Source organism: Pinus tabuliformis, chromosome 8, assembly GCF_031772625.1.
Source record: "Pinus tabuliformis cultivar Carrire ecotype Pingquan chromosome 8, CPIR1, whole genome shotgun sequence".
Classification (NCBI taxonomy): domain Eukaryota; kingdom Viridiplantae; phylum Streptophyta; class Pinopsida; order Pinales; family Pinaceae; genus Pinus; species Pinus tabuliformis.
The window spans coordinates 246,883,998-246,909,096 of NC_142294.1; positions in this window are offsets into that span (position 1 = coordinate 246,883,998).

Consider the following 25,099-nt stretch of genomic DNA (forward strand, 5'->3'; position numbering starts at 1 on the left):
AGAAGTCAATGGTAGATGGAGATGGGTAATCTTTATTGGCAGTGTATATCCACAGGGTCTAGCTTGGCTGGAGGATAGATTTTCTCAATTCTTGGATGAAAGCAGTGTAGGCTACATGAAGGCTTGGCAGAAAAATCTACACAGGTTCTAGAGAGCGCTGATAGCAGGTTGTAGGAGCTTGGCATCAAAAGGTGCATGGTTTCTCGAGGGAACTGGAAGTGGCCTGTTGGGATCCATTGGTGGGAAAAACTACACAGTTGCTGGGAGGTTGACTTGCTGACCACCTCTATGTAGTTTCTAGGCTGAGCGGACTGGCAGGGTAGAGGAGACTTTCTTAGGAAATCTGCGCAGTTTTCTGGGTGAGCAGCGGGTTGATTGACTCGCTGGGAAAACTTTGCAGTTTTCTATGGGAGAGACGGATGAGCACTGGGTGATTGTCCAACCTATCTGTGAAATTTTCTTAGTTAGAAGAACAGGCAAGGTCTAGGAATAAATCTAAGGCCAGTAAAGCGTCATTGGACCCAATCACCCTTACAGAGGGATATTTTCATGACATTGGAGACACGGTGTGGGTTGTCATCGCAGAGGCACTACAATAGTTAAAGCAGAAACAACAGTTACTATTGGGGCCATCTAGATAGGTATGTAGGAGCTGCAAACCTACGCATCATAGGTTGGCATAGTGTACACCAGCCTCAGTATTGTTACTTCAGAAGCTGCTGAGATGTTGCAAGAAAAGGTCTCCTGAGCGATAGTGATGCCGGATGGAGCACTGACCACAGAGAACGAAGCTGACAGGCCCACTGTCAGTGCCCTCAAGGGAGTGGGGTTGAACTTAGAAGCACTCCCTGGCAAGGTGATCCACCTACTGTAGGATGGAGTGATCACGAAGTTGAGGGCCTATGAACACCACACTTTGCAGGTGATCATTGAGTAGAAAATTAATAATGAATAGCTAGCCCTACAACAAGACTCTGCCATTGCCGTCATGACTGAGGTAACTGACCAAAACAAGTGCGTAGTTTAGGTCGTGGAGGAGGCATGTCGAATGGTCCTGGAGTTGGCCATACTTGAGGAAGAACTGGTCGAGGTCCATGTGCACAAGCTTTCTATAGGGGTGTGTGATTGTCACACAGAGTTGGCTAGGGTTCAGCTGGAGCTGAACCTACATATTGCAGATCTACAGTTGAAAGCCCAGCCTTCAACTCCGCTGGAATTAAAGGAGCAGCATGCAACCACTGTCAGAGAGGCAATAACGGTAGTAGATAGTGTAGGAGCAGACTGTACACAACCTTTTAAACAATCATTTGAGGTCCTAATGAGCCTGCACGAGGACCCCAATGTACGATGGCTAGAGACAAAAGCACGAGGACTGTAGCAACACTATGTCAAAGTAAAGGGTACAACGTGAAGCGTCGCTCTCACGCAGAGACTAGCGAAGCTGTAGGAGGCCAAACAATTGAAATAATAGGTAGATGCAGCGCAGCACAAGGAGGTAGTGTTGAAGGCACACTTAAATCCCTGGTTAGATGAGGCTTATTCATTCATGGCCTCTATTGAAAGCAAGCTTGCTAATATGCAAGAAACTAAACAAAAGCTTCAGGACTAACGACTGACTAGTTGGATGACGAAGGGAAGCAGGTGGCCTCACAACGCACCGACGAGGTTGTCGTCATATAGGTCGAGATGGAAGGTCTTTGTGCCAAGATCTCCACACCTGTAGAGTGACTCAAGGATAAGTCACCATGTTTATGTTGGGGGCATGTTGGGAACGGGTTCCCCTAAGGACAGTTTTGGGGCTAAAATCCCATGTTTTGGGACAATTTTGTAATAAAGTTGTAAAGTCTCCGCATTTTGTGGTCGTGGAGTGTGAAGGTGTCAAGAATCATAAAGGGTTATCTTCCCTTATTTTGTAAATGTAAATTTGGCTGTAAAGATCCAGCCATGGTTCACGGACCATGGGATTGTATAAAAAGGAGCTAAGTAAGTAAGCTCTAGGTAGTCCTTAGTGAAGAGAAAGAATGAAGTAAGTAATAAGCATTGGATTCTAAGTGTTCTGAGGTCTTAGCGTAGGTAGAGACTCTGCAGCTGAGTGCGCAGAGGCCTAGGGTGGAAGTCCACAGCTGAGTGCGCGGACCCCTACAGTTGTGTGCACAGGGCGGATAGAGTCTGTATTAATATGAAGATATCAATAAAGAGAAGTATTCTACAAATTCTGTGTATTTATTTCTTGTTAATGCATCTGGTTATATTGTGTTTTGGGTTTAATTTACAATGTTTATGTGATGCGCAAATATATGTGATTATATTGGTTAATTTAATGCAAGTAAGAATATCAGTTTACGCGGTGCTAACTATGGTTGATTAGTAAGATAAGTAAAACACTTAAGATAACTTGGGAACCTATACAGTAGGCTCTCATAATAGCACAGAAATACCTGGATCGCAGGTTAATTCTATGAGAAGGTCAATCATACACCTTCGTGGAGGTACCGAAGGGTGGAATAAAGGGTATATTAACAAAGCCCTAAAGCTTAGAGACCTATGCGAAAGTAGGAAGAGAGGGCATAAACCAACATCACAACCATCTCAGGGTGGAGAAAATTGGTTCCAACATCCCCCCATACTACTTCGGGTGAGACTTCGGTCCGCGCTCCATGGTCTGATGCCAAAAGGGCAAGTAGTGCACATATTTCTTTGGCTAAGTAACACTAAACCTAGGTTAGGCCCCATGAAGCCAATAGTGTGCTTGTTGTGTAAGGTTCTTCTAATGCATGAGGGATGGGATCGTGTGGTTCGAGTGGAGGAAGTGAAATCTAAGTGTTGGATTGATCTTCAGTGTATACAGGTGAGTTATAAGGGGCCTAGGGTGTTTCGGAAATTTTCTTATCAGAAGTGGGACTAACCTCACGATAGCGAGGGCCTGATATAACTATCAACTCAGGCTGAAGTGCCTCGATAGCCTATGGGTTCCCACTTTGTCAATAGATAGATCAACGAAGACCATTGTCTTAGACAAGTTAACAATGAGTGAATCAACATCGTGATCAGATGAAGTACAGAGATCACGAAAAACAAGATCAAAAAATGTAGGATGTTCGTCGGCATCCTCATGATTTGATGGATCACATAGAGGAGAAGATAAGAAGTAATAATGTACACCTTATGAATTTCCAGAAAAAGCAGATGAAAAATCAATTTGATGTTCAACAAATAATTTTTCCTTTGTTGTCGAATGATAGGCTAACATCTACTGTCTTCTGCGAATGATCAAAAATTGGTGCATTTGTTGGTGGATTTCCACATGGAAAATCAGAGATGGCGGAATCACTAAAGATGTCAGGGAAAAGAGGAGGAGGTGCCAACAGAAGGAGATCATCCTTCGCCGCAGATTGATGTTCATGTTCCAAATCTTACTTATCATGAATGCTAGCACAGGTTGGTTGTGCAACACCAAGTTCATCGAAGGCTTGATCCTTGTTCACAACAAGTGTAGAGTTCAAAATGGAAGAACACAAGATAGTGCAATCCAAAGGATAAGTAGAACATGAAGACGAAGGTTGTGGTAACAAAGGCATGTGACAACCCGTGGGCTTCACTACCAAATCTGCAGGAAAATTGAGAGAAGTGATGCTTTGAGGATATGAGAGTTAAATAGACATGTGTGCATTTTCTCCCACATCACTCTATGATGATGAATCTGTTTGATGAGGGGACGACAGACAGTCACTTGTGACAACAACTATTTCCATCTATGATTGCGCAACTCCATCACGGAAGTATGCTAAGCGGGGTTTTAACTTCAACTTCATCTTGGGTTGGAGTGATTTGGTAACAGAGTATTCAAATATATCCATGAGATACTGAAATTTCATCTGACTTTTCGGAGCTTGAAACTATAATACACGAAAGCGTTGCCAAAAATCCATAGGTGATTCTTGCAGAGTCTTCCATTGTTTTAAGATTTTTTTGTCAAGAGGTTCCAGATCAAAATGATGGAAAATAGATTCAATGAGATCACAGAACTTCTCAAGTGAGTGCATGTTTTCGTGTAACAGGCTGCTACACCATCATTGTAGAGATTCGCAAAGTGTGTGTGAAAGCAGCTCGTTGACCTCTTCTGCATAGAACTCATCTACATCCTAAAGGAATACATAGAAGTCTTGTTAGTACTCAATCCAGGCTACTTCACCCTCACCAACATACGTGAATTGGGACAAGAGATCAAAAAACTCCCTCGTGATGTTGAGAGGTTCGGCATGCGAAAAACATCATGAAGGGATGAGTCTGGTAGTATCCATGACAGATGTGGAAAGATTCAAAACAGGATGAGAGGACACAACTTTTCATGTGTCCTCCTTCTAGAGCCTGAATGTTGATGGTGCTAGACCATCCAATATCAGGGGATCTCCCCGGTATGAAGTCCCAACTAGACCTCACATCATTTGGTGTTGGAGTCTCATTCAGTATGATCGTCCGATTCCAATTATCTTAAAGATATGCCTTAGATCTTTCTTTTTAGTATGTGAGAGTGGTCTGCTTCATCTTTGAGCAACGAAGTCTGCGTGCGTGGTGAATACTAGTGTTACTTGTGTCAAGGTTCTTTCACATCAGGGAGAGAGGGTGGGAGTGAGTTTCAAGTCGGATGGGAGGAAGTCCCAACTCTATCAGAGACACACAACACAACAAGACATGCACAACTTCTGGAAGAGTGATCCACACGGATGCGACAGTCACAACACAGATAGAAATATAAGATGTACAACACCCAATGGGCAGTCGACGTGAGTGCGATGGTCGTTATAGTAGGTTTCGTAAAAGGTTATTGTTGATGTCCAGGAGGTAACCAACATGGGAATGACAATGTTAAAAACTTATACAACACATTTTCATAAATATATGTATTAGAACAGCTGAATGAGTTCAATTGTTTAACACAAGTAAAGAAACATGTATTACAAGTGTTCAAGATTAATTCTTACAAACAGGTACAACACATGTGAGAAAATGTGCTGGCCTATGAGAAGGATTCTAAAATAAACGAAAGTTCCATGACACATCAGTACACCATTACATTACTAATCCTGTGCATGGGGCGTTGGAGTCAATGCTCGCTCCTCAAAGAAAATATTAGAGACTCTTAGGGCTATGTGGGAGGAGCCAAGGTGGAAAATTCCTTCACATGTACAAATGAGGGCTATTTATAGCCAAGGGTAAAATTAGCCCTTGTGACTATTCCACTTCCCTCATGATTGTTTGAATTTCATGACTCTTCATATTACAAGTGGGTCTCTTGGACTTGCATGTTACATTACATTGATTTACACATTATGGCCCACAATAATGATGTGGCCTGACATGACTCATGACTAGACTCAACATGACAACACTGGTATGTTCATGTTGTCGCTGGTGTGCATATCGAGCTGCAGTGTTGTTGAGTTATGGATGTTCTCTTGGTGTACGACAACTTCACCTTTGCCTGGTCAGGCATGCAGAGTCCTCTATGGTCATGGGGTTCCTTGATGTTGCATGTTCGTGTTTATCATTTCATGTTCTTTGGCATGCATGACATGTTTGTTCGTTTGTGAAAATTACATGTTCGTCCGTTTGCGAAAATTGCATGTTCATCAATTCGTCCGTTCGCAAACACATCTTCGCATGTTCATTCATTTGTTCCATCCATCCATGAACACATCTCCTCACATGCATCGTTTTTTCGTCCGTTTGCGATCACTTTTTTTTTATGTACTACCCTTATTCATCCCATTTGTCATCGCATCATGTTCCTTCATGTACCTGTATCTGTCGTTAATCATGATGAGATGACATCAAATTCAAAATTCTCCTAACCTACCATGATGCATGATCATTTTCGGATGTAGGTGACCGAGAGAGTGGACAAGGTTGTGAAACTGCGCGAGGAAAGTTTCGGGCTGGGATGCGAGCTCTGGGCACTGCTGGTGAAAAATACACAGAATTCACTGGGAGATGGAGACAGGAAATCTGCATTGGCAATGATTGTCCATGTGGTATGGCTTGGCTGGAGGACATATCTACACAATTCCTGGAGGGAAGAAGTGCGAGCTGCAGGAACACTTGGTAGACAATTTTATGCATTTTCTATAGGGAGCTTGGCAGCAAAAACTACACAGTTTCTGGATTGAGTTGGCAGTGAGCTGCTGGGAGTTACTGGTGGGAAAAACTACAAAGTTGCTGGGAGGCTGACCTGCTGACCACCTCCACACAGGTTCTGGGTTGAGTAGAGTGTCAGGCTGCAAGTGGCTTGCTTAAGAAATCTGCGCAGTTTTCTGGGTGAGCAATTGGTCGGCTGATTGGATGACTAGATGGAAAAACTGCACAGTTTTATGAGGGAGATAGGAATGGGCACTGGGTGACTGTCTAGCCTATCTGTGAAACTTTCCTAGTCATTGGAGTAGACAAGGTATGTAGCTTCTACGCAATTTTTGAGGGGAGTCAGTCTCGAGGTGACTGCAAGATCAAACTCTCCAATTGACTAGCAGGAGGGTTGATTGATTAGCTTGTAGGAAACACAAGTTGGAATGGCTTGCTAGATTCTTTTGCACTTTTCGAGATGATATTCGATCGAGTCGATGATGGGGTGAAGGTGTGACTATTAGAGGGTGATCTAGTAGTCATAAATTCAGCAAAAAATGACTAAGTGTGTGAACGAGTGAAATTGTGCATACGTGACCTTGCATGCACACACTCATATAACTTGACAACAAGATGCCTCAAACCATCAGGAGACACATGATCAACATGGCTAATCGATGATGCAAGCAACAAGCATGACGCTTGTGATAGATCATTGAACAAACACGATGACGCTTGCACAATAGTGCATATAACTTCGTGTGTGAGCGCGACAAATGTTTACATAGCGAACACAACATGTACACATGAAGCAAAGACCTTGTGCATGACTAGAACCTGGTCGCAAGCATGACATAGAAATCAACATGCAGAAGATGATAGTTGTTCGAACAAGTGAAAAAGAAGCACTATATGCAGAAGCAACACATAAAGTGACTTTTTGTGATTGCACACATGGATGTTCCTGAGGATAGGATGATATGACAATGAAAAGCAGTCCTGCAAACTCAACTAAGAGGCATACTTTGAAAGATGTTATTTACTTACCATACTTACCCTCAAGATGATCATGCATCTGGCAGAGTTCGCATATGGTCCTGAGCTTTTCCATTACCCGGTTCGTTGGTTGTTCTCCTGAACGCCTTGGAAGTGATTTCAGCATGTTACCTTTTCTTGTAGTCACTGAGAGGTATACTTGCGCGATTTAAGCAGATAGTGACTGCTGCTGGAATGAGGTCCTCGAAGGCCCATTTGCAAAGTTTCTGCATGCAAGACCAACAAGACAACTTGAAAAATACTACACAGTTTTGAGGCGCAAGGCACTTTTGCAGGATAGGGGTCTTGGGAGGACACCTCTGTGTAATTTCTAAGTGCAGTGTAGCTAGAATTCTTTGCGCATTTCTTGGGAGCAGTGCTGGTTGGGGCCTCTACAGGCTACGGGGTTTTAGCAGGAAAGGGAGGTTGGTGTCTCTGTGCACTACATGGTTTCAGTAGGTAAGGGAGGTTGGTGTCTCTGTGCACTACCAGGTTTGAGTAGGCAAGGGAGGAATCTTGATGGTTGCAGAAACAAAGTGCATAGTTTCAAGAAGAATGATGAGGCCAGGTTGCTTGGGAAAATGGCTAAGTGTGAGATCAGTGAAACATAGGCAAACATTAGCCCCATGGGGGTAGGTGAGTTGGTAATCATAATGCGGTGAAGTTCGTTAGAAAGGTGGGCTTCATACTGAAGGTCACGAGTTCAATTCCCCTAGACTAACCTGGAGCTGTGGAGAGGGGCGAGCGTAGTTTCCTAGGGGTTATAGTGGTAGCAATCAGAATTGACCCCATGTAACATGAGTTGCGAGGCTGCTCCAGTTGTCGATTCCTCTATTGACAAAAAAAAAGAAACATAGGCAAACATTGATAGGACTCGACTATAATCACACATGGACACTTAGTGACATAACATAGACCATCCAGAATACATAGGACATATTTTTCTTAATGCAACAACCTTCATGACGTGAGTGCATGAGGTGACCATGAAACATGTCTATGTGATGACAACTACTCATATGCACACAATTCCCTTGAACCAAGACAACATTCCCTTTGCATGATAAACAAAAACCCCTATGCCCAAATATGACACATGCTACATGAAGATAAGAACACAGACAACTCTTAAGATCAAGGAAAGGAGCTTGAAATCATCAACTTACCAACAAGCGACCAAGGACGATCAATCCCAGGATCTGAGGTAGGATCCAAAATTTGCATTAGAGCCAAAATTTTTGGAGGGTGGTTGTAATCGCTACAACACTTCCTTACTTTTTCCTTACACTGCCTAACACTCCCTAGCATGCATTGGAACTACTATTAGTGCTCCGTAAATTCTGGGTCGGAGGGTTCCCCACACTTTGCTATTTATAGTACCTCCTAACTCATTGTAGAGGATTTTGGTCAGCCAAGCTTCTGATAGGAGTATCTTAGAGAAAGCTTGGAGAGTATTGTAACAAGCCTTGGCTTCTTCACAGTGTAGAGCTAGTACATCTCTTTGGAGGAGTAGGCAGCAATAACTGTAACGTTCCATTATTGGGACTAGTGGTTGGTCATGGTTGTACTATATGATTGGAACTTTCACTTCTTAATGTAATAGAGCCAACACGTTTCATCCATATTTTGGTATTGTATTTCAGTTAACTTGTTTACTCTAATGACATATGTATCTATTTTCTTACACATGTATGTATAGAATCTATCTATATATTTATGTGTGAATCTTACTGAAATGTGTTGTTGGTTTAACCATCACTTTCGATTGTTGGTTGACCTTCCTTCCAGTTTGTGGTGCATCTTTTCTCGTGTGTTCCCTTCCAAGCTATGTGTTTACACAAGTTTCCAAGGGGCGCACTCATTCCACCTTCCATGTGTTAGAACCATCCATGCACCTTCCTTGGTTTGTTGTGAATGTCACACCCTTGCTACCAACAAGAAAATCTCACTTACCTCTGCATGCAACTGCGGTCAAGGTGATACCGTACGACCCAATGTTGGCTCCTACACCAAAAGGTATGAGGTCTAGTTGGGACTTCTTACCAGTGAGATCCCCTGACATGTTGGCAGGTCCAACACCGCCAACATAATGTAATAATGTACTGTTCTCATGGTCTCTATTTTTGAGGCTATATAATGTATTGGGGCAACAAAATGGAACACGTTTCTCCCCAAAAGGTCTAATTATGAATATTACTGTCATGTTATGGAATTATTAGGTCTCGGGTGTTCCTTCTTGGCCCCTCACACTACTATTACACTCCAAGGTGTGCTCTCTCAAAGGTTATAGTCTACAATGCGTCTCTTGGAGACCTGCCCATTGACTTAGAAGGTAAGCCAAAAAATCTTCCACCACTCTTTTACAATGAAAAAATATGTTTTACCTTACCTCAATTGTATTTCCCAACAATTATTTAAAAGACATCACGTTCTTTGAGCTCATTTTTCATTTCATTAACTTTTTTGCAAACTTGCATAGTGATATTCTCATTGAAATATTTGGAAAGGGAATCTTCTAATTTGTGACGATGGAAATTACTTCTATTTATTTGATTCCTTTCATGTTTAAATAAATAAATTAGCAAAAAATAACCATGAAACCAACAAAATGTAGTTCACTATGAATTCACTACATATTGCTAACAATTAAAATGTATGATGCATTTGTGTACATGCTTACAAGATACAGATAGAGACCAGTCATCCCGATAATGTGGATATTCATTATCATGATTGTAGAGTATTCCAAATTGAGATGTGTCAAGCACAAACTGTTGAACTGTAAAACAAATGAAGAAGCCACCATCAAGGGTTGTGTTGAGGGCCCTGAAATCGGGTCAACAACAAGGGGGATACCCACTCGGTCGGGAACCTGGTTGGCGGCTCCGTGCCCGTTTGGTGTAGCGGGTCCGACTGGGGATAACGGGACCAACTTCCCGATCTAAGGGGTGTGTGTGTGTAGAGTTTGGTGATGTGTGTGTGTGTAGAATATGATAATGAAAATCTGGAATTATTTCTAAGCTAATTTAATTCTAAACTCTAAGACTAAATTTTATACTACTTTAATCTATCAAGAACAACACATCTAATCTACGCTAACCCGGGATAGAACTTTTTCCATTATGCGATCTAGAAAGATTTCACACAATAACTGGTAATGAAGATTATTCAGCTATTATGAGAATATAAATCAATTAAGATGAACCATCCTGCATAAAAATTTAAGCAAAACAGTTGTGAACAACATATCGCATAATCAGTTATTCATGTATTAAGCACAAATCAATGACTCCACCGTACAAAAGTGCCAAATGCTAGTCCACTCATTCATACATTAACACATAAACAACATCAACTGTATATTACTCTAAGAATGCAAGCAGAAATTCGTCAAGAGATAAAAGTACCATTTATGATTGATTTTATACTCACAGACCTTAAGAAATAACGATCTATTTCTACTTACTTCTAATGCCTACTAAGAGTACAGAAGTGCAACATCAGTAGCAGGTATTAAAATGCAAACATAAATAAATCTCGATCCGTCCATTCATCAAAAACCCCCTCCGAGGGTGCAAAAGTGCATGTTCTGAGGACAAGTTTTTTGACAAATTTCCGGACCCTTCTCCAATGCAACGAGAAGGGTTAAATACTACTAACCGGCTAATTTTAATTACACAAATTTAGGGAACAGCTTCAAATGACCGCCCTTTTACTAAAACAAATTTATTTCTAAAAACTGAATCTAATTTCTAACCATTTCTATATCTGCTCCTTAGTGCTGTAAGCGATGCGCTGTTCGCCGTGAAAGAGTCGGCTGCTTGTCCTTTCCTTTTGTTCGAGCTTGAAAATTAGAAATAACAAGATCTGGCACCTCTTTCTGACAAACTAGAAGATATTTTTGAAAGTGTTCTTCTGGAGGAGTGTCTTCACGGCGTGTATACTTAGTACAACTCAGATTTCTTTCAAACTAATTGTGTTGTTGCTATTTCGGTTTCCGGCCGTGCGAATGACTCAATGAGCTGGAGATTTTGTTGCCTGAACGATTTTCTCAATTGAAACTGGTTTCCCTTCTTTGTTCCAGGCTTTTCTGAGACGTCTTTCCCCTTAAGCGTTTTTCTTTTTGCTTTACCCAATTTGGGACTCAGGATCTTTCATAAACGCTTTGCTTTTGTGCGCCTTTGACTCTAAGTCCTGGATAGCCTATTTCCATCAGCACTTGTTGAGTGATACTCTGGAATCCGCGGCCCTGCTGTATGCGGTATCCATCTGCGAAGTCATCTCCTCTCTGTTCTTCTAGCTCTGGCGCTTTTCCTTAGATGTTTCCTGCATATAGATTTATATCAGTTGCTGACTTATAGTTCACGTAAATGAAAAGAGACAGAAGAAAAGATTGACATGAAAGCAATTAAGTTCTAATGAATGCATAATCATGTCACCCATTATGACTTGACTCTTCGAAAAACGCAACATAATCATCTTTGGATACACAGGCGTACAATCATTAATTTCCCGTAAGGTGTGCGCCTAATATTGGGCTCACAGATCATGCCGAGGAATACCTGCGACGAATGGCTTCTGCGATTTGCATCGCAGCGTCGAAGATTGCGATCTAAATAGTGGTATCGCAGCAATTGATGGACTCATTCATCGCAAACCATAGATCGCAGGTCGCAGCTTTGCATGGTCGCAAATCGCATATCGCAAGATCGCAAGGTCGCAAGGTTTTCGCTTTGTCACTTTGTGCTGCTTATGCGACATTGCGACGTGCGACGTCACATATCGGCCGTCGGCGATTCTTTAGGTTTTCCCTTTTTGAGCGCTTTTAATGCATGCGGTGCGATGAGTTCTCGCGTCGCTCCCTTCCAGTGTATTTATGCGCTTTGGGAGAGCGCCTCTTTTTCTTTTGCGACGCGATATAGCTCTTAGGAAGTTAATACAAAAGATTTTTCAAACAAAAATATTTTTTGGATTTTTGGTTAAGGGTCCCCCTTTGCTTGATGTTATTACTAATATCAAACAAAGAGGGGGGTTGTTGGTGACCACAACAATGGCGATTCACTGTGAAGAACCAGTTATCTCTGCATTTCTATTGACTGTTCACTTCCGAAACAGCAAAAATTTTTATATGTCTAAATTTTGTTATGGACAGATAGAGTAGATTACCCCTCACCTTGCCAATGATATTTTGTCTCAACCCTTTTTTTATATCCCAATTGCTTGCTTCCTCAGGTTTTTTCTTGCATTCGCATCAGACATTACTTGGTCTTGATTAAAGATAAAATAAGGTCTTCTCTGCGTACTGGCTTAAAAGTATGCTCATTTGTCGTAGGTAGAGCCTCTGCTGCCCGCAAGCGTCCATAGCCTCGACAGGGTTACCATGTTATCCAGCAATGATCCTTTTTCCTGTTTGAGGTTACTCGCAACATTCCAGAGAAAAATCCTTTTTGACACACTTTTCCTTTTTTAATTCTCTAAAGAACAATGTCTTGGTTTGGTGGCCAAATTATGACACAGTCATTCACTTGATTTACACTTTTGCTGAACAAGCCGGCTCGTGATGAGACCTCTTGTCTTTTGATTGCAACAATCTTAAGTCGTTGCCCTGTTTTGATAGACAGTATTGGCAAAGTCAGCAAGTTATAATATCTGTGATCATGATAAGCCGGCTCGTGATGAGACCTCTTATTCTTTGAGATATAGTGTTTTCCTTGGATTGTTTCTCTGAATGCTGTAATTTCCTTTTAGCAGGGAGGAAGTCATTGTTTTTCCTTAAGAAAGCTCTGGACGACAATAATAGAGTTTTTGAAAACAACAGTTTTGCAGAGAATGCTTATTTTATTATTGATGATACCTTTCATGGTGCTGATACAAAACAATTCTTTTACCAAAGGTTGCTTTTGTCAAAGTTTTTTAGAGGTTGAAACGAGTATCATAATCAAAGTGAAGTTAACTCTATTTGTCAATAATAAAATTCAGATTTTCAAAAAATTTTGCTATTTGTACAAGCGAAATCAAAATCTGATAGAGAATTGGCGTGCTCTTTCATGAATCCTTTTAAATGATCATTTACAACGAGTTTTATTCATAAAAATAGAAAAACAAAACAAAATAAAAACTAAAAACTAAATCTATCCTACAAAAATTAGAAGAATTCTCTTCTATGGAAAATATAATTTAAGGATCAGTCCATTGACAGGTAAAGAATCTCTCCTACCTGCCAGATCCTGCAACACGAATGTAGACGGGCCTACGACTTCTACAATCTGAAAAGGGCCAAGCCACAACTTTTGAAATTTCGTATGTTTGCCCTTTTCTTCATGAGCCTTATCCCATTTCAAAACTAAATCTCCCATCTGAAAGTTTTTTCTGGTTATGATGCTTGAGTCAAAAGAAGATTTTATTAGCGCTTGGTGATGAGCATGGGTTTTCCTAGCTTGTTCTCTTTGTTCTTCTAGTTTGATTATTTCCATTTGTCTTAATTGTAAAGAGGAAGTAGATACTTCATCGATATATTGCACTAAAGACAAAGAGGGAATGACTAGGTGAGTCGGAAGAACCACTTCTCTCCCATAAACTAAATTAAAGGGAGAAGTGCCGATTGAAGCTTTCTTTGTGATTCTATCAGCCCATAAAGCATTTACCAGCGCTTTGTGCCAATTCTTTTGGTTTTGGTCGACTGTTCTTTTGATAATTCTGATTAGGTTCTTGTTTGTTGACTCAGCCAATCCATTACCCTGCAGATAGTAGTTGGCAGAATATTTCAGTTTGAACCCTCTTTTAAGCGCAAACTCAGTCATAGTATTTCCAGAAAAATATGAAGCGTTATCAAACATTAATGCTGTTGGCAATCCAAACCTAGTGATGATAAATTGATCTATGAATTCAATAATATTTTCAGAATGAACTGTCTTGAGAGGAACTGCTTCTACCCATTTGGTAAAATAATCAGTTGCCGTAAGGATATACTTATGCTACTTAGAAGAGTGAGGAACGATCTCACCTATTATGTCCAAGCCCCATTGACTGAATGGTTGGTCGATGTTGACTGGTTGTAGCGGCATGGATGGTTTCCTTTGTTTTCCTGCAGCGGTCTGGCAGACTTGGCATTTCCTTACGTGATTGTATGAGTCTTTGAACAGCGTGGGACAATAATATCCTGCACGCAAGATTTTATGTGCAGTCGCATCTCCGGCATAGTGTCCACCCGCTGGTCCATCATGGAGTTCCTGCAAAACCTTTTCGGCTTCAGTTTTCTCAAGACACCTAAGAAGCACAGAATCGTAATTCCTTTTAAACAAGACATCATTTATGAGCTGGTATTGTTTAGCTTTTAATCTCAGAGCTCTTTTCTTGGTATGATCCAGACGTGATGGAGCATACCCGTTCTTAAGAAAATAAATGGTGTCAGCATATGATGATTCTGCATCGTTTAGGCTTACCTCATACGCTTGTACCTCTTCAGATGAGTTCTCCGGGATTTGCGATGCTCCGGCTAACATCTTGCAGAAGCCTTGACCTCTTACGATGTTTGCTGGTTTGATCTCAAGATCATATTCTTGTAAAGCGGTAATCCAATTAGCTCTCTTTTCGCCCACGTCTTTCTGCACCAAAAGGTTTCTTACCGCCGGAAACGGTACTATGACTTTGGTGTGGGCTTTAAGCAAGAAAGGTCTGAAATATTTGATCGCTTTGAAAACAGCATATGCTTGTTTCTCTACGTCTGAGTAATTAATTTCAGCACCTTGTAAGTTCGAGCTAAAGAATGCGATTGGAGCTTCCGCTTTCTCTTGATTTGCTTGGGTCAAAATCGCGGCATAGGATTTCTCTGAGGCAAAGGTGTACAAGATAAAAGATTCCGAAAAATTTGGGGTGGCCAAAGATGGAGCATTGATGATAGCTTGTTTGATTAAGTTGAATGCTTCGTGCTCATCTAGACCCCATTTGAAATTTGAATTCTTTTTTATCATATTTTGTAAGGGAGAAATAATACGTGAAAAATCCGGGACAAATCTTTTGACAAAATTGATCTGTCCAAGGAAGGATTGCATGGCTTTCTTGTTATGGGGTATGGATATTTCGGAAATTTCCTTGATTCTGTCGGGTTGTATGTGAATACCAGATTTTGACACTATGAATCCGAGCAATTTCCCTTCGCTTAATGCAAAGAAAGATTTCTTTGGGTTGAGCGAAATCCCATACCTCAAGCATCTTTGAAAGATTTGCTTCAAATCTTTGAGATGGTTGTTTTTTTTTTGGAGTACACTGTTATATCATCCAGGTAAATCACTACTGATTTATTGACTAACCCTTTAAACGTGATGTCCATGGCTCTCTAAAAGGTAGCTCCGGCGTTGATCAGACCAAATGGCATCTTCCGATATGCATAAGTGCCCCATTTGGTTCGGAACGTAGTCTTTAACTGATCATCAGGGTGCACCAGTACTTGATTGTATCCTGAAAATCCATCCAGGAATGACATTAATTCTGAGCCTGCTACTGCCTGTAATATTTGCTCCATAGGTGGGAGGGGAAAGTTATCTTTCTGACAGGCTTTGTTGAGATTTCGGAAATCGATACAGATTCTAATGTCTCCGTTTTTCTTCCTAACGGGCACCATATTGGATACCCATTTAGAATGGCTGACAGGAAAGATTATTCTGGCTCTCAACAACTTATTAAGCTCAGTTTTTATCTGATTTTCTAGGTTAGGGTGTATTTTTCTGAGCTTCTACTGGACAGGTTTTTCATTGTCAATCATAGGGATAACATGTTGAATGATAGAAGTGTTGTATGTCTTTAGCTCATCGTAATTCCAGGCAAAAACGTTTTTGTATTGTCTCAGAAGACGGATATATGCTGATTTCTCTTCAGGGGCTAGGCCGTGACCTAGGTTAACGTTTTGTGGCTTCTGATCGGTCCCTAGGTTTACTAATTCATAGTTCAGGGTAGAACTCCAAAGTTTAGCATTGGCGGACCTTTTAAACCGACTTTTCAAATCATACAGATCTTCTAACTTGACCACTGATTTCGGTATAGCATTGTCAGAGCCATTTTGTTGTATTTGGTGATCATGATGGTCTTCGTCGATTATCTGATTTGAGTAGGATCCTTCAGAAGTAAGGAAATTTACGATGTCAGGATCGTCGTTGAACACTCTCCAATTGGTGATATTGTCAAGGATGGATGGTCTAAAGATTAATTCTATTGAAAACCTATCAGGACTAAAATCTTCGGAAGGGATAAGTCTAGAGGCCACGTTAGCTAACAGGTCTGCGCTCGCGTTTTGAATTCTTGGAATTGACGAGATGTTGAATGCTACGAAATGTGCAGTGAGATCTTGAACTAATGATTGATAATGCTTTAAATGACTTGACAGGCAATGTATGGTGTTACGTACCTGTTTTACGACGATCTCCAAATCTCCAAAGACTTGAAGATACTTAACGTTTAATCCGATTGCTTTGTATAGGCCTTGAACCAAGGCTTCGTACTCCGCTGTGTTGTTCGTGCAATCGAACTCAAGTCTGCATGTGAGCATAATCTTGTTCCCGTCTGGGTTAATCAGAACGCATCCTGCTCCTGCTCCCTCATTGGATTTAGATCCGTCAAAATATAATTTCCAAAATAAAGATGTATTTACAGAATTATCTAAAAAACTAAAACATTTTGAGTCATCAGTTTGGGAGAAATTTTCAACTTGGGATAAAACTGAATTCTCTAAGTATGGTGAAATATGAGCATTGAAATTACCTAGGAAAGAATCTATTGCGTAATTGCCTACAATGCTGCTATTGTATGTTATGGCTTCATTTTCTCCTTCCAGTTCTGTCTCTATGTATTTTTGGTGCAACTCTCGTTCAACCTTTATCTGATTTGGTTTACCATTGTATGGTAACCACATGTGCGACCAGTCGGTTGAGAAATATCCGTGGAGTTTCTCCGACCAATCCCTGCTAAGAATCAAACCATAGAACTCAGGGATATCAGCTACTAGAATGTCGATAACCTGACACACTTTTGGGTTAGACGACAATCTTATGGTCACCTGATTAAGTTCACCAATCACTTCGACTTGGGATCGATCAAGTTGAACTATACGTACTGTGGATTTTTGAGGTTGCACATTCAATTTGGCACATATTGACCTGGGTAAAATATTCGTTGAAGCACCAGAATCGACCAAGCAATTGTGCACGTTTTTATTGAAGATTTCATATGTGAGAAGAAAAGGGGGAGTATGAGACCTTGATCTTCCTCCAATCAAGGCGATGTCATTTGGATCAATTTTATTGATCGCGTTGGTTGGAGGCCTTCCCAAATTGTGGGAAGCTACAGCTGTAGGTAAAGATGTAGTAGGCACAGCATGTAATTCTTTCATCATTATTTTCTGCTGGTGTTTCAATTTACTCAATTCATACAGAGTGATATTAGCCCTAGTCTTCTTCATGTCGTCAATGATGTTATACTCCATTTCATCCGACACTATTAGTGTTCTTGATGGAGGTGCTTGATCAGATTGGACTGGGCTAAGCTGGGTCGCTTTAGCAGTTGTCTTTTTTGTTGCGACCTTTTCTTTTGTTGCAGGGTTTGCGCCCTTTTGTTTTGGGGTAGTTTGGGGAGGATCAAGTTGATTTTTGCTTCTCGTGCTAACAGGAAATGCTTCTTGATCCTCTTCTTGTGGGAGGATGAAGTCCCACATTCCTTGTAGTTCTACGACCTCTTCCTCGTCGGTCTGCCCTTCAGTGGTATTCTCTTCTTCTTCGTCTTCTTCAGATTCAACGTTTGAGACAACACTAGGTGATTTTACCTCCATGGGAGGATTTCTTTTAAAAGTCCTAAAGGGCTTTTTCGAAGAAGTCTCTGCTACTTGTTTCTTAATATCAATCATCTCATTGGACATGGCTTTCAACACTTTTTGTAATCCTTCCAAATCGAAAGGATCTTTCATTTGCTTCTTCTTGGTGTCTTCTTTGAAAGAGATCTTCTTAGATTTGCGTTCTTCTATAGCAGATCTCTTTTCTAGGGCTACCACGCGTTTTTCCACTGCTAATGCTTCTATCAAGTTGTCGACTAAGGTGGTCTTGTTTTCCCTATCTACGAAGATAGCCAAGTTTGGAGGTAAATCCGTGATGTACCATTCACATCTTACTTCCTCGCTGGGTTGTGAAGCAGCGGGGATTTTGTTGAGGATCTTATTGAACCGTAAGTTAAAATCTTTAATGGGTTCTCTAGCCTCAACCTTAAGATTAGATAGGTCATTGATCAATGTCGCCGTGGATCTGTCATCACCAAACTTGGTGAGGAACTGACTTTGAAAAATGTCCCAGCTTGTGATGGATCCGGAAGGTAACGAAAAGTACCATGACCCGGCTGTTCCTTGCATTGTGTAAGGGAAAAGCCGGACAACAGCATCTTCGTTAGTGACTCCGTTGAGATTAACAGAAAGCATGAAATTATTGATATGTTCCTCGGCTAGCATGCCTGCTTCTGGATTGAATTTAGGCAGCCATTTCTCAGGATGGGCCGGTATAGGGCTCAGGGGTGGAGGCATTAAGACCGCCCCAGGATTGTTCCATGGAGACTGGGCCATCGTTGAGCTGCTGGCTAATGGAAGTGCAGAAGATGATCCCTGATGCTGAGAAGATGAAGATATTAAGATCTTTGATGTTTGAAGAGGCAGGTTTGTAGAAGATGGGTGAGTGAGTTGGAATGAAAGAGTGGGTGGTTGACTTCGCGGTGAGGGAGTTGATATGGACGAAGTGGATGAAGGAGTCTTACTGTCAGACTCTGGTGGTGTTTTCCTTGCTCTTTTCCTGGTAGGAAGAGGGAGTTCACTTGGTTGTATGCCAAATTTTTCACTCTTTAATTTGGTAAGGGGATGAGCAGGGTTGTACTGCGAAGTCACGTTGCTTTTAGATTTATCAGACTTCTGGTTAAAAATAGAGAATCCCTGGAGTTTACGAATCAAAGTTTGAATTTCAGGGGGTTCAATGATAGATTGGTCTGATATATTCGAATATGTAGCAGTGGTAGATACTCGAGCGACTTCAAATTCCAGTTTTAACCGTGTTGGAGAAGTCGAGGGAGTTTATGAGGGTGTATTACTCTCAGAATGGTATTTAGATATTGCTTTAGGTGCCATTCATAGTTCGGCCCTCCTTCTAGCGCAAATATGTTGAGGGCCCTGAAATCGAGTCAACAACAAGGGGTATACCCACCCAGTCGGGAACCTGGTTGGCGGCTCCGTGCCCGTTTGGTGTAGCGGGTCCGACTGGGGATAACGGGACAAGCTTCCCGATCTAAGGGGTGTGTGTGTGTAGAGTTTGGTGATGTGTGTGTGTGTAGAATATGATAATGAAAATCTGGAATTATTTCTAAGCTAATATAATTCTAAACTATAAGACTGAATTTTATACTACTTTAATCTATCAAGAACAACACATCTAATCTACGCTAACCCGGGATAGAACTTTTTCCATTATGCGATCTAGAAAGATTTCACACAATAACTGGTAATGAATATTATTAAGCTATTATGAGAATATAAATCAATTAAGATGAACCATCCTGCATAAAAAGTTAAGAAAAACGGTTGTGAACAGCATATCGCATATTCAGTTATTCATGTATTAAGCACAAATCAATGACTCCACCGTACAAAAGTGCCAAATGGTAGTCCACTCATTCATACATTAACATATAAACAACATCAGCTGTATATTACTTTAAGAATGCAAGCAGAAATTCGTCAAGAGATAAAAGTACCATTTATGACTGATTTTATACTCACAGACCTTAAGCAATAACGATCTATTTCTACTTACTTCTAATGCCTACTAAGAGTACAGAAGTGCAACATCAGTAGCAGGTATTAAAATGCAAACATAAATAAATCTCGATCTGTCCATTCATCAAAAACCCCCTCCGAGGGTGCAAAAGTGCATGTTCTGAGGACAAGTTTTTTGACAAATTTCCGGACCCTTCTCCAATGCAACGAGAAGGGTTAAATACTACTAACCGGCTAATTTTAATTACACAAATTTAGAGAATGGCTTCAAATGACCGCCCTTTTACTAAAACAAATTTATTTCTAAAAACTGAATCTAATTTCTAACCATTTCTGTATCTGCTCCTTAGTGCTGTAAGCGATGCGTTGTTCGCCGTGAAAGAGTCGGCTGCTTGTCCTTTCCTTTTGTTCGAGCTTGAAAATTAGAAATAACAAGAGCTGGCACCTCTTTCTGACAAACTAGAAGATATTTTTGAAAGTGTTCTTCTGGAGGAGTGTCTTCACAGCGTGTATACTTAGTACAACTCAGATTTCTTTCAAACTGATTGTGCTATTGCTATTTCGGTTTCCGGCCGTGCGAATGACTCAATGAGCTGGAGATTTTGTTGCCTGAATGATTTTCTCAATTGAAACTGGTTTCCCTTTTTTGTTCCAGGCTTTTCTGAGACGTCTTTCCCCTTAAGCGTTTTTCTTTTTGCTTTACCCAATTTGGGACTCAGGATCTTTCATAAACGCTTTGCTTTTGTGCGCCTTTGACTCTGAGTCCTGGATAGCCTATTTCCATCAGCACTTGTTGAGTGATACTCTGGAATCCGCGGCCCTGCTGTATGCGGTATCCATCTGCGAAGTCATCTCCTCTCTGTTCTTCTAGCTCTGGTGCTTTTCCTTAGATGTTTCCTGCATATAGATTTATATCAGTTGCTGACTTATAGTTCACGTAAATGAAAAGAGACAGAAGAAAAGATTGACATGAAAGCAATTATGTTCTAATGAATGCATAATCATGTCACCCATTATGACTTGACTCTTCGAAAAATGCAACATAATCATCTTTGGATACATAGGCGTACAATCATTAATTTCCCGTAAGGTGTGTGCCTAATATTGGGCTCACAGATCATGCCGAGGAATGCCTGCGACGAATGGCTTCTGCGATTTGCATCGCAGCGTCGAAGATTGCGATGTAAATAGTGGTATCGCAGCAATTGATGGACTCATTCGTCGCAAACCATAGATCGCAGGTCGCAGCTTTGCATGGTCGCAAATCGCATATCGCAAGATCGCAAGGTTTTCGCTTTGTCACTTTGTGCTGCTTATGCGACATTGCGACGTGCGACGTCGCATATCGGCCGTCGGCGATTCTTTAGGTTTTCCCTTTTTGAGCGCTTTTAATGCACGCGGTGCGATGAGTTCTCGCGTCGCTCCCTTCCAGTGTATTTATGCGCTTTGGGAGAGCGCCTCTTTTTCTTTTGCGACGCGATATAGCTCTTAGGAAGTTAATACAAAAGATTTTTCAAACAAAAATATTTTTTGGATTTTTGGTTAAGGGTCCCCCTTTGCTTGATGTTATTACTAATATCAAACAAAGAGGGGGGTTGTTGGTGACTACAACAAGTTGATATTATCTAGCATAACTTTGTTGTGAGATTCTTTGATGTCAGATAAAATTCATGAACTTGGCAATCAAATGTATCAAAATATGGATTCAAGCCACTACCTATGTACCAGTTTCCACTAAAATATGGTTCCAATGAACCATGCTTTAATTTCCAAACAAAAGATCAACCTTCAAAAGATTAAGTGTTTATCTTGAGTATCATATCAGACATATGTAAGCTATTAATACCATATTGTTGTCAAGCAATGAAATAAGAAATTAGTTTTGTCATCTCTGTCAATGAAAATAAACAGTGCCCTTGGTGTTTGAATGTGCAATAAAAAAATCCAAATTGCACATATATAAGTTATAATACACTATATATTGAAAGTGCACATGCATCACTCCACTCTGTTATGGAAACACATGGAACCATTTGTAATTTTATCCATCCATACATCTTCTTCATAACCTAGTGGACAAGATGCATGATTATCTTTCTATCCTCATTAGAAAAAATAATATCCACTTTATCCTCCAAAAGGTAACAATGGCATAACTTTGAGGCAGATTCAAATACCTGAGAGGGCCAAGAGCATACAATACCATAAATTTCCAAAGTTTATAATATCTAATGCACCTTTTCCTGGAAGAAATCTTTCTATTGATCTTCAATGTCATACTAGTAGTCTCTTGTAGAGAGGGAGTCCAAAAATATGTGTTTCACTTGTATCTAGTTTAATCAAAATTTTAGCAAAGCCCATATGTCAACATGCTCTTATCCATATAGGTCTTGGATGGACTTGGATGGTTTATTACCAACCATGCAAGGACCAAGAGCCAAAAACTATGAAACATGCGAATCCACTCAATTAAGAATCCACTCAAACCGAAAAAAAACTGACAAAATAACAACATAAAAGTGAAAATGACCCCATAAATGATAAGAAGTAAGGAATGATTAAACAATCCTCCTAATGGTTACCACAAATGTGCAGTTTTACTTTATAAGTATGGTAGAGTTGACCAATGAGAAAGATATGATTCTTATTATAGTACTTTGCAACACACTGGGTAGTCAACTTCGATGCCTTATTTAACACTACCCCAAGGTAACTTAATGTCTATGAAGTATTTGACCCACCTATTTACATGATTTCTAATCATCTAAGACCTTGCATCCCAGCGAGGCATTCTTATAACTAGTTCTAACCAGTTGTTTCAATGGCAATTTTTTTCTTAATTGTGGTCATACGCTTCATCTTGACTAAATTATGGCTTCTTTTGTCTCTATAATTGATCATAATATTTAAATATAATTATATTTCCACCATAGCTAAATAAAATAAGTTACCATAGATTCCAAATAGACATTTCTTTTTAGTTTTCTAAGCGTGTGGATAATTGATTATTTTGCATGGTAGGTTGTCAGAGCTTTGCCAAAAGTAAAAATCCTAGTTAGTTTATGTTAGAACTTAGAACCTAGAAATTTCATGGAACACTCGAATGCTTAAAAACGTTCTTAGGGAACAGTGTATTATACATGAAAAGAAACTTCAAAATTTTGTTACTTCTATTTCACAATGATAACTAGACTCTAGAGGCACCTTACTTTTGAATTAGAAAAGAAGAGTGTAGAGATCACACCAGTCAAAATAATTCCTTGAGAATCACTTGTAACTTTACTAAATGTATTCCATTCGTGAAGAGGAAGGAGCCAAGTATGAAATACTTCAACATCTATAAAATTACTTTTGTAAATTATTCCTAAGTTGAGATAGAAATGACTACTGGTATTCCAAATCTGTAGTGATTAGAAAATGTCTTATTATGTTGCATGGTTTATCTAATGGAACTATGCAAAACTAGGGATATATGATGTAAATATTTATCAACTTGTGGTCAACTTCGAAATGCATTTATAAGAGAGGTAGTTATATTTTTGGTTTGACATAGTCATAGACATTTTGATATAGATATTTAAATAGTATTTTACTAAAAATGTACTGTAATTTACAGGTTGGGAACTATTGAACAAAGTGGTGATATTATTTGGAGGCCTACCTCTTCTCCAATTTTGCCAAGGTCAATGATTTGAAATGTATATATTCTAATGAATTTGAAATAAATGTGATTGAAATTTAGAATGAGATCTCTACTTTTCTTGATCCTTAGTTAAATATTGTGTTGTTTCACAATACTCGAATTTTTGGCATTTGTACCTTCATGATATAGTCTCTCTTCTGAGTTTCATAAATTATAGTTATCTATTTTTATCGATTTATGTCTTTTTTTTAACTAAATAGCGAAGAAGATGTTATTCCTTGTCCTTTGTTATTCTTTATAGAATTCACATCAGTCGTGGATGTTTTGAGGCTTTTTGCATATCAACATGAGAGAGAATATGTTCATTGGTCATATAATTAAGTTTTTGTAAGGCTATGACGTTGCATGATAAAGGCTAGGGTTGAAACACAATGGGCACACATAAATTGTGGTCAAAGAAAGCATATAAAAGCTTGTGGCATGGCATGATGGAGTTAAATGCAAGAAAAGTGATGCATACAAAAATTTGTGCCCAAAAGTAGGCACATTAATGGATACACAAAATTGTGGAAAAAATAAAGCACAGGGAACATCAAGGTAGAACAAGTATTACTACAAAGTTGGCTCCATTGAGAATATTTATCGGGTGGGAAAAGAGAGGTATGCATTCAGCTTTTGGTGCACATGAATTTTGGAAAATCTTAAGCATGAGTTGGTTTTGGTTACAAGATTTATTAAGTATTTACCATGAAATTGAGCTTGACAGTGGCTCCAAGTTTTGGTGGTGAGAATGGTGGTCTCAGCAGTAGGAAATGAATACACCCTCTTGTTTGGTCAACCTTTTTTGGCTTGTATGTAAGATTATAGACCACGTTTTGATAGTAGCTACAAGTTTTAGTGGAGAAAATGGTGGTCTCCGTACTAGCCAATGAATACACCCTCTTGTTTGGTAAACTTTTTTGGCTTATATGTTAGATTCTAGACTAAGTTGCAGGAATCTATGTGGAAATTAAATTACAACCCACGATTTTTGGTTAGGGGTAATCTAGTCTAAAACCCATCATAGTTGATTTGTGGCAATCCAATTCAAAAACATATGTTGGAAATTTAATGTGATTAATGGTTTAAATGCTTTATTATATCTCGCGTGATGAGGGATATTATAGGTGCAGACAAGAAGCTTTAATTTATTGACAAAAGTAATGCATTATTTATTAAGGTGAGCGTGTAACATATAAGTAATATAACATAACATTAAAGTTGATAATAATTACTATTAAGGCTAGTTAAGTTGTTAAAGTGTTAAATTTCAGACCATGTTAATCAAATTCTAGACTTAGACATAATATAACCTTGACCTAGGTGTCTGAAAACAAAATTCCGATCATGAAAACAAATTTGAGAATTTACAAACTTCAATATCATATTGTCACATTTTATGAACAACAAAAGCACACGAATCAAAACCAATCGAAATTGCATTTCTATTCCATTTGTGAACTATAAAGAAGAGA